We start from the raw sequence: 12,067 nt of genomic DNA, 5'->3' as shown, positions 1-12,067 counted from the left end.
CAAAGGTCATTTCAGAGAGACCTTCCCTAGCCATCCTATCTAAAAGAGAACTCCTCTAGCCATGCATGACACTCTACCTATTTATTTGTCTCCTTGTTTGTTATCTGTCTTCCCTCACTAGAATGTGAGACCCAAATGACTTTATTTTGTTCACTGATGTGTCCTCAAAACCAACAGTGCCTCATCCCTAGGCTGTGTGAGTTAACATATACTGAACACATGAATGAAAAAATGAATGCATGCCATGAACCCAAGAACATGAGCAAAGGGACAGGCTGGTGAGAAGAGGATCTGAGGTCTTCAGTTTTAGGCACGTTGATTTTGAAGTATGGGACATTCATATAGAGATGTCCAACAGATTGTTAAGAATCTAAAATGTGTGAGTTCAAGATATCGAGTTTGGAGTCATGAGTCATCTACTTTAGAAGTATTTGGAAAGGGGTGCCTGGTGGTTCAGTCAGTTAAGCGTATGACTTGATTTTGGTTCAGTTCATGATCTCAGGGTCATGAGATCGAGTCCAATGTCAGGCTCCACACTCAGTGTGGAGCCTGCTTAAGATTCTCTCTGTCCCTCTCCCTCTGCCCCTCTCTACCTCCATGTTGTTCTTTCTTAAAAAAAAAAAAAAGGTATTTGGAAAAAATAGAACTACCAAAGGATCCAGCACAGTCTCACTTCTGGGTATGTATCCAAAATCACTGAAAGCAGGGTCTCAAAGAGATGTTTGTATACCAATATTCACAGCACCACAATTCACAATAGTGAAGAGGTAGAAGCAACCCAAATGCCCATCAACAGCAATGGATAAAGAAAATATAGTATATACATACAATGGAATAGTATTCAGCTTTAAAAAAGAAGGAAATACCATCACAGGCTATAACATGGATAAATCTTGAGGACATTATAAGTGAAATAAGCCAAAAAATGTCAAATGTCAAAAAATGACAAATACCATATGATTCTACTCATAGGAAGTCCCTAGAATAGTGAAATTCATAGAAACAGAAAGTAGAATGGTAGTTACCAGGAGTCGGAGGAGGGAAAAAGGGAAAGTTGTAGATTAATGGGTATAGAGTTTCAGTTTGGCAAGATGAAAACATTCTGGAGATCTGTTTCACAACAATGTGTATATATTTAACACTATTGAACTATATACTTAAAAATGATTAAGATGATACATTTCATGTTATGTGTTATAAAACCATATTTTTTAAAGTCTTTGCAAAAGTCTTAAGAGTGGATTAAGTTTATCTGAAATGAGGGATAATGTGAACAAAGAAAAGAAAAGCCTCATGACGGAAAATCTGGAATGTCAACATTTAAGGAGTATGTAGGAAAAATAGAATCAGAGAAAATATTAAACGCAAGTATCAGAGAAGTAGGAGGAGATATATATAGACATCTGAGCCTCAATACAAATCTCAGTTACAGTTACATATACGCATTAACCACATTTTTAAAAGTGAAACTGGCTCTTAGGGAATTCACCAACTATGATGATCTACTGTCATTAATAGAAAATGGATAAAAAGGAGATGGCATACAAACAGTAAATTTTATAAATTCTTTTCATACCTTCTTTTTTAAGCAAAAAAAAAAAACCTACAATAACAATTCATATTCAGTATTTAGTTCTCTCTGATCTATAATCTACTATAATTTAATAGGTCAACTATGGGATGTTCTATGTCCTGTAGTCTGGCAGATCTGTTTTCAAATTCTAGGTCTATCATGTGTTTATTACCTGTGTGACTCTGGCCATGTTAACTGGACTACTCTAAGATTTAGTTTCCCCATCTACAAACTGGAGGTAATAATACCAACTTAATTTACAAGGTTATCTGTTATAAGGATTAAATGAGATAATACAAAAGTACTCCACAAATGTTAGCCACCATAATTATTCATCCTCATCACATATTGTTTTTGTTTTAGTCTATTTTGTTACATACTATATATCACTGATGCATAAATGTCTGCCTCATGCTGGGCTAGAAAGACAGATATACTGAAGTCCTGCTCCCAGTGATTCAAATTCAGGTAGTCTGGAAGGGGTCCAGATTTTTTTTTTTTCCCTCAAAAACTCTTCAAGGGATTCTTATGCAGAGTGAGGTTAGGGAACAACTTTGAACATTTTAGAGATCTACACAAAATCCTTTATTCTGACATTATATACAATCTATTAATTCCCACTAAACCATTTATTATTTTAGAAGTGGGCATAGAAGTTATCTAAAGGCATAGATCCTTCAGAAACTCATGTTATTAAATATGCTCAAAGTGAGGAGTGAAGGCTATTAAGCCAGAAAGCCATTGATTTCTAGCCCCATCATTTATAGTTGTATAATCCTGAGAAAGTTCTCTCTCAGTTCTCATCAGTAAAATGGGAGTGATAACCCTACTGGTTCATTGGGATTTTATGAAACTTGTTAACATATACTAAGTGCTTAAATGGTATTTGATACATTGTAAAATACTCAATAAAGGTGAACTGCCTTTATTCTAACATTTGTCATACCAAGATTTTTTTTGCACTTTGTTTTTTTTTTAATTCCAGTATAATTTAAGTACAGTGTTATATTAGTTTCAGGTGTACAATATGGTTCATTCAACATGCTATACATTACTCAGTGCTCTAAGTATACTCTTAATCCCCCCCACCTTCCCTCTGATAAATACCAGTTTATTCTCTATATTTAAGAGTCTGCTTTTTTTGTTTCTCTTTTTTTTCTTGGTTTTGTTTCTTAAATTCCACAATAAGTGAAATCATATGGTATTTGTCTTTCTCTGACTTATTTCACTTAGCATTATATCCTCTAGATCCACCCATGTTTGTCATACCAAGATTTATTCTTGTTTAAAATCACAAATATTTATTTGACAGAGAGAGATACAGCAAGAGAGTGAACGCAAGCAGGGGGAGTGGGAGAGGAAGAAGCAGGCTCCGTGCTGAGCAAGGCTGGATCCCAGAACCCTGGGGTCATAACCTGAGCCAAAGGCAGACACTTAATGACTGAGCCACCCAGGCGCCCGGAGGGGGGTGGGAGGGATAGGGTAGCTGGGTGATGGACATTGGGGAGGGTATGTGCTATGGTGAGCGCTGTGAATTGTGTAAGACTGATGAATCACAGAACTGTACCCATGAAACAAATAATACATTATACATTAATAATAAAAAAGGATATAGCAAATAAATGTGTATTAAAATTTTAAAAATTTTAAAAATAATAAAAAATAAAAAGTTTTAATAAAAGATGTTAGTATGAGGGACAATAAATAAATAAATAAATAAATCATTGTTGACTTGGCAAAAAAAAATAAAATCACAAATAGTTTTTAATCACAAAATTCTGAAAGCAAGGAATGGACACTATAAAAAAACAAATTTTTCCACTCACAACACTTATCTTTTGCAGACAACTTATTTCTGGAGATGTTTTCTCTCTTCACTATTTAAATAATGGTCTACATCATCAAAATACTCTATCACTTACAGATAAAATGATGAAACCAACGTACAAGAAAAGTGAGTAGTTTAACAACCCTACAATCCCAAACTTAAATTTTTTAACCTGTTCTTTTAAATCTACCTATTGTTATTTTTTTAGTAGAAAAGAATTACAATTGGCAACCCTAAAAGAGCTCCTAACAGCCAAATACTTAGTTTTAATAAGTTCTAAACTGATTTTTTTTTCCTTCAGGGAAAGAAAACAGCAGAACAATTTAAGAAATATAGCCACTCACAATCTGTTTTTAGTCAAATGCAAAAAATGTTCACTGAGTCCTTCCAAGTAGATATCACTATCAAAATAGCTCAACATGCAGCATCAGGACTGGTGCAGATCAAATGAAGGACAAAGAAATACAGGGCAGATCCAAAGATTAATAATGGTACTTGAGAGATTTACCCTACTCAAGTAAATATCTATGGATGAAAAACCAAACTGCAAACTGGGAAAACCATATACCTAGGATCAAAAGGAACTGGCAACCAATATCTCATTTACTAAAAGCAAAAATTAGGAAAGGTGGTTTCTGTGACAGTCACTTACTTCCCTTCCCCAGGTTCTTTGCCCCTCCTGAGGAAACATGGTAGTACTCAGACTTTGGTTAGCATCACATAAAGACCTACTCACCCCTCTCTCTTCCACTTAGTATAAAATTATTGCCTTCTGCTTTATTCAATGAATGTAAAAAGAGAAAGGAAAAAATGTCAACTAATCTGCCTTTGCTAGATTCAGATTATAAGCTAAAAACCTAAAAAAGATAGAAATGTTGAAGGTTAGCAGTATGAAGGATTTATGGAGGCAGACATCCTGCAGTATTAAAGGGAAGCCAACAAGCCAAATCTGCTTTCTGTTACAAGCAGCAACATAAGGAAAACACTCTTCCTTGTTATTAGCGGTCCTAAATATAGCTGTCTCCATTTTGGGGTTGATGGAACATCTAAAATCAATTTAATTCATGAAAGTAGGTTGCAATTACTCTGTACTAAATAAAAGAAGAAGAAATGTACTAGGTATTGTGGATAACACATGGACAAGACAGCCCCAAACCTTGGGAAGTGAGGAGGAAAAGTAAGATAAGAATACATTAGAGTAGAATATAGAAAGTGTTTCCATCTCAATAAATGACACCAATCTTCCAGCTGACCAAGTCAAAAACCTTGGTGTTATCCTCGATTTCCTCCATCCCATTTATTCACAAGTTCTGAGAGCTGAAATGTTAAAACACATTCAGAATTTGATCACATTGCACTCTTATGTGCAATGTGAAGCCTCCATCTTCTCTCTCCTCTATTATTGCATTAGCCTCCTGATTTCCTTGCATTGCCCTTGCTCATCTTTAGTGTATTCTCTCATCAGAGTGGCCATAATGAAGCTATTAAAATATAAGTCAGACCATGTCAATCCTCTACTCAAAATCTTCCACTTTTTACTCTGAGATAAAAAGACAACATCCTTAATATGCCTTATTTCTCTCTCCTATAATCTCTTACTTCACCTCCTTCTCCTTTCCTGAGCCACACTTGTCTTCTTGATATTCCTGGAAAATTGGAAGCCTGATTTCCCACTTCAGGGTATTTGTGGTTACTATTCCCCCTGCCTGAAATGGTCTTGCCCCCAGATACAGGTACAGAGTACATTCACTAACTCCCTTCCTCCAGGTCTTTATTCAATTGTCACCTGCCCACTTTTTCTAGAAAACTACAGACCCCACCCAACATACTTTTACCCTCCTTCCTTGTTTTTTTTTCTTCCTTCCCTTAGAAATGATCACTTCTGGGGCACCTGGGTGGCTCAGTTGGTTAAGCGTCTGCCTTCAGCTCAGGGTGAGGGGCAGAGGGAGAAGCAGACTACCATATCCAGTAGGGAGTCTGCTTCTCCCTCTGCCCCTCACCCTGCTTGTGCTCTCCTCTCTGACTCATTCTCTCTCTCTCTCAAATAAATAAATAAAACTTAAAAAAAAAAAGAAATGATCACTTTCTGATACACTATGTTACTTATTTATATCATTTATAGTCTGTCTCCTCCTATGAAAATGTAAGCACCATGAAGACAGAGATTCTTACCTGTTTTGGTTCACTGCTATATTCCTACCATGGAGAAGAAATCTTTGCATATAGTAAATGCTCAATAAATATCTTCTGGTGAATTTATGAACGGAAGTATTAGTGAATTAATATTCATTAGATGTCTTTTTGGACTTAGAGGAATAAAGAGGGAAGGAAGCATCTGTAATGTGCAAGGAGCTATGTACAATAAATTACACATCATTACACGTCTCATTCAATCCTCACTCCATGAAGCAAGCATATGAAGATTCTGAGAGAATAAGTGGTTTATCCAAGATTATACAGCGTAACATTCAAATTCAGGCCTCTCTGACTCCCAGAAGTACCGATCTTTTCACCACAAAGCAATTTGGTTTTTTTTTTCCTTGACAACAACATAGAGGAAAGGGTATACCTTGTGTTTCAGATGATCACAGTATAAATCTCTGTACTATACTAACAATACTAATATTTACTAACGATACTAATAACCTTGGATCACTAACTCTATTTTAGAAACTGAGATATTAATGCATCTTTGATCTGTGTCTGTATGGGTGAAGGGAAGGTGTTGGCTGGGGTGATGAATTATGGGTAAGGGGAGAAGTCTGACTACTACCATCAATATGATCATTCCTAGAAATCAACTAAATTAAATTACTGAGGTTACAGAACACCTTCCAGACTACAGCTACCCAAAAGAACTTCCTGCAATGATAGAAATAATTTACATCTGCACTGTATAATACACTAGCCACCAGCCCGATGTGGCTATAGATCCCTTGAAAGTATAGCCAGTGTGACCAAGGAATTGAATTATAATTTAATGATTAACATAATTATTAAATTAGCCATTTAATTTAAATTGAAATACCCACATAAGGGTAGTAACATCTATATTGGATGTGTCTATATACACTGTTCTAGACTCTCCATTCCACTTCAGCCATATCCTTCACCTCACTCACTTGCTCACTTGTAATACTTTGATCCACTTTAAATGATGACAGTGCATATATGGCAAAGTTCTTTTCCCAGAACTGTCCCAAAGGAAAAAGGAAATTACCCTATAGTTGAGTCCTTAAAACTATTTTATTTAGGAAGAAGAAAAAACTGTTTAAAAAAGACACACAGTCTAAAACTTCAGGCAATACAAGTTTTGGATACTGAAAACAGGTTCCCTGATGTGATCAGCTTAAAAAGATGGCAAAGAACTTCAGCACAGATTTTCTAATGGGAGGGGAGATAATAATTTTACAATTAAAACTTTAGATGCCATTATAAATAAGCCTGTTAAAGACTGTGTTTGAAAGGGTTTCAGGGTAGAGCTCATGAAGAGCAAATGAGTTCTTGTGACTTGAGATTAAAATTCCCAGGAAAAGTACCATATCCAGATTTTTTAAATGCTCCTATCTCAAACCACTTAAACAAAAATTAAGATCATGTGCTTTGAAAAATTGGGAGACTAACTCTGGTTAGTGAAGAAGACGCTAACGTTTAAAATGCATGTGAAAGGTCTGAATAATGTTTCATGAAGCAAGTGTAAAAAAGGTAATACTTTAAGGCAACATTTTATATTATATAATTTTATTATTTTGCTTTTTTTAAATTTTATTTTATTATGTTATGTTAGTCACCATACCGTACTTCATTAGTTTTTGATGTAGTGTTCAAGATTCATTGTTTGCATATAACACCCAGTGCTCCATGCAATATGTGCCCTCCTTAGTACCCATCACTGGGCTAACCCATCCCCCCACTCCCTCCCCTCTGAAACCCTGTTTGTTTCCCGGAGTCCATAGTCTCTCATGGTTCGTCTCCCCCTTTGATTCCCCTCCTTCATTTTTCCCTTCCTTCTCCTAATGTCCTCCGTGCTATTCCTTATGTTCCACATATAGGTGAAACCATATGATAATTGTCTTTCTCTGCTTAACTTATTTCACTTAGCATAATCTCCTCCAGTTCCATCCATGTCGATGCAAATGGTGGATATTCATCCTTTCTGATGGCTGAGTAATATTCCATTTTATATATGAACCACATCTTCTTTATCCATTCGTCTGTTGAAGGGCATCTCGGCTCCTTCCACAGTTTGGCTATTGTGGACATTGCTGCTATGGACATTGGGGTGCATGTGCCCCTTTGAATCACTACATCTGTATCTTTGGGGTAAATACCCAGTAATGCAATTGCTGGGTCATAGGGTAGCTCTATTTTTAACTTTTTGAGGAACCTCCACACAGTTTTCCAAATTGGCTGTACCAACTTGCATTCCCACCAACAGTGTAAGAGGGTTCCCCTTTCTCCACATCCTCTCCAACATTTGTTGTTTCTTGCCTTGTCAATTTTTGCCATCCTAACTGGTATAAGGTGGTATCTCAATGTGGTTCTGATTTGAATTTCCCTGATGGCTAATGATGTTGAACATATTTTCATGTATCTGTTAGCCATTCGTATGTCTTCTTTGGAGAAGTGTCTGTCCATGTCTTCTGCCCATTTTTTAACTTGATTATTCGTTTTTGGGGTGTTCAGTTTGAGAAGTGAACTTGTGTTTAGTGAAAGGAGTGGTACTAGAGGGCCTCTTTGAATTATTCCCATTCTTACAGAGATTTCAGTGTTTAAACTAGAAGTGATGTTACTTGTAGGTTTTCTGTAGCAACACTTTATAAAGTTAAGGAAATTTCTGTCTGTGCTTTTTTTAAAAAAGAGTATCTCTTAGCAATTATAATTGAATTGAGGTTTATTAAGTGCTTGCCCTGCATAGATTGAAATAGCCATAAAAAATTTCTTCTTTATTCTGTTAATGTTGTGAATTACACTGGTTGATATTTGAATGTTATGTATTATTTTTCATTTAATTCTGGATGCACTTTACTGATGTTTTATTTAGGAATTTTGCATCTGTGTTTGTGAGAGAAACTGGCATATGATTTTCTTTTCTTGTAATGTTAACATATTTTGGTAGCAAGCTTATCTGGCTTCATAAAGGGTTGCTAGATTTAGCAAATAAAAATCCCATGTATACTTATACTAAAAAATACTTATTGCTTTTCTGAAATTCACATTTAATTTGGCATCCTGTATTTTATCTGGCAACATCACTCATAGGTCAAGTTCAGAAATGTTGCATCTCGGGGCACATGGGTGGCTCAGTCGTTAAGCGGCTGCCTTCGGCTCAGGTCATGATCCCAGGGTCCTGGGATCAAGTCCTGCATCGGGCTCCTGCTCCGCGGGAGGCCTGCTTCTCCCTCTCCTACTCCCCCTGCTTGTGTTCCCTCTCTTGCTGTGTCTCTGTCAAATAAATAAATAAAATCTTAAGAAAAAATGTTGCATCTCTCTCTTTTTCTAGAAGAGTTTATATAAGATTGGTGTTTTCATCCTTAAATGTTTGGTAGAATTCATCAGGGAAGCTGTCTGTGCCTGGAATTTTGTTAGATTTAGACCTACATATTTCATTTTTGGGGTGGTCATGTAAATGATACTGTTTTTAATTTCAAATTAGAATTCTTCATTGCTGGTATATAGGGAAGTGAGTAGATTTTATATCATAACCTTGTATCCTGCAAAGATATACAATCTTTGTTTATTATATATTCTTTTTTTTTTTTTTTAAAGATTTTATCCATTTATTTTGACAGAGAGAGAGAGACAGTGAGAGAGGGAACACAAGCAGCGGGCAGAGGGAGAGGGAGAAGCAGACTCCCCGCTGAGCAGGGAGCCCAATGTGGGGCTCCATCCCAGGACCCTGGGATCATGAGACCTGAGCCGAAGGTAGACGCTTAACGACTGAGCCACCCAGGCACCCCTTTTCTTAATGTGATTATGATAGAGGTTAAACATGTACCCCTGAATTTTTAAAACCTAATATAAATGAAGGGTTTTACTACTTTTCAGACAAAGCAAGGACATTAGAACAACACTTAATATCCATTTATTGTTTTTTTAAGTTTTATGTATTTTGTTATGTTTTAATTCTATATACATTTTAGGTCCTATAAGACATCATTATTGTTTTATACTGTCAATATGCATTTAGATTTACTTTCTCTTTACTCTTTCTGTTGTTTTTTATTCCCTTCTGCATTTTCTTCCATCTCATGCCATTTTTCTTCTGTTTGAAGAACATCTTTTAGTTTTTCCTTTATTGTAGGTGTATTAACAAAAAAATTCTCTTTTTAAATATGTTTTCAAAATGTCTTTATCTCACCTTATTTTTTTTTCTTAACTTCATTTTTGAAGAGTATTTTTTTTTTTAAACTGGAAACAGCATTATAGGTTAAGAAAGCTTGTTTTTTTCATTACTTTGAAGACATTTTATTTTCTTCTGGCTTCCATTGTTTCTGGGAAGAAAGCAGCTATTGTATTTATTTTTGTTCCTAGATGGTAAACCTTTTCCTCTTTGACTGCTTTTAGGATTTTCTCTTTCTTTGTTTTTCAGAGATTTAACTAATATGTGCCTAGGTGTGGCTTTCTTTTTATTTATCTTGCCTGGAGTTCTTAGGGTTTATTTAGTATGTCTCTTAATGTCCATCAATTTTTGGAAATATTAGTAATGTCCCTTTTATAAAGGTTGTGAGTTATTCTCTCTCTCTTCTAGGTCTAGAATCTAATTACATATGTGTAATATCTTTCACTCTGCCCCATATGTCTTTTAGTCATTATTCCATTGTCTCTCCATGCTTCACTTGGATAATTTTCTTCTGATTTACTTCATATTCACTAATTATCTCTTTAGTTAAGTCTAATCTGATGTTAAATCCATCTACAAAATTAATTTCAGCTTTATTATTCAGTTTTTATTTCCATAATTTCACAGGGTTAGGGGTGAGAGGGATGAGAGAGAGTATAGGTCAGGTCCTATCAAAGAACTCTAGTGAACACCCAGACAGTTTCATTTGGGACCTTGAAGCGATACACCTAAGGAATAAGGGTAAACTGAAAGTAGACCAGCACTCAGAAGAAATGAGGCCCAATTTTGAATCATCTCCATCTTTGACTACAGTAAGATGATCTATATTTTTGCCTAGATGTTTCCAGGAGTAAAAACCAGTTGAACCTCAAACATATCTCTCAGTGTTTTGTTTCCATTGATCTACTCAGTGAAAAATAATAAGGCATGCCATAAGTAAAAATTTTCCTGAAAACCTAGAGAAACAGACAATAGAAACAGATCCATAGGAGATCCAGATATTTCAATTACCAATTTTTTAGAAATATATTATTACAGGACATAGTGGAGAGTTTAATCAGAGGAATGGCAACTATCAAATTCACAAGTATTTATTTAGAATTCACATGGAAATAAGTATATGTAAAAAATTTCAAACACTTTTTTAAAAGTAAACTTTGTTAATGTTTGCACCATAATTACAGCAGTATGAATAATTAATTCAGTATAGGTAACATACAGTGTTATATTAGTTTGGGATAGTACACTTTGTATGATTTCAGTCCTTTGCAATTTATTGATACTTTCTGTGACAGGCTGAGTCTAAGATGGCTCCCTGTGATTCCTACCTCTGCATATTCATGCACTTGTTTAATACCCTTCCCTCACTTTGAGCGGGATCTGTGATAGATCTTCCTTGACTTATGATGGGGTTATGTCCCAATAAATCCATGATAAGTTGAAAATATTCTAAGTTGAAAGTACCGTAAGTTGAAAATGCATTTAATACACCCACCTTAACACTCTCAGAAACTTACATTAGCTTTCAGTTGGGCAAAATCATCTAACACAAAGCCTATTTTATAATAAAATGTTGAATATCTCATGTAATTTATTGAATACCATGCTAAAAGTGAAAAACAGAATGGTTGTAAGTGTAATCACAACCTTGTGATTATATAGCTGAGTGGGAGCTGTGGTTTGCTGCTACTGCCTGGCTTCACAAGAGAGTATTGTACTGCATATCACTAGCTCAGAAGAAGATCAAAAGTCAAAATTTGAAGTACACTTTCTACTGAATATGTTTTGCTTTTGCACCATCATAAAATCAAAAAATTGTAAGTTGAATCATGGTAAGTTGGGCACTGTCTGCACAACAAAGTGATGAGATATCAGTTCTTTAATTAAATTACATAGGATTTAACTTCTGTCTTGCTAGAGACTTTCTTGTGGCTTTGACGAAGCAAGTGACTGTATTGGTGAGGAATAGTGGCAAAGAACTCCAACAGCCCAAAAGTAATGGAATCATCCCCAAAACCATATAAATGAGCCTGGAAATGGGGAAATCCCTCCCCAGGTGAGCCTCCAGATGAGATCCCAACTCTGGCAGACACATCAATTGCAGCCTTGTGAGAGACTCTGAAGCAGAGATCCCAGCTAAGCCATGCCTAGGTTCTGACCAACAGAAACTATGAGATAATCAGTATTTATTGTTTTAAACTGCTTAGTTTGTGGTAATTTGTTACACCATAGATAACTAATACACTGCTTAATGACCTAATTTGTGATCCAATTTGTTTATTGTTTTGTTTTTAGAAATATGTTCACTACGCAGTTGTTAGGT

General features: G+C 35.5%; 1 protein-coding gene across 6 annotated transcripts in view; it reads right to left on the bottom strand.

The window, feature by feature from the left end:
* FAF1 (Fas associated factor 1) overlaps positions 1-12,067 on the bottom strand; it is a 503,750-nt gene that overhangs the window by 360,949 nt on the left and 130,734 nt on the right. The gene's annotated exons all lie outside the window — the stretch shown is intronic.

Source organism: Halichoerus grypus, chromosome 5, assembly GCF_964656455.1.
Source record: "Halichoerus grypus chromosome 5, mHalGry1.hap1.1, whole genome shotgun sequence".
Taxonomy (NCBI): domain Eukaryota; kingdom Metazoa; phylum Chordata; class Mammalia; order Carnivora; family Phocidae; genus Halichoerus; species Halichoerus grypus.
This window is presented reverse-complemented; position numbering and strand designations above follow the sequence as displayed.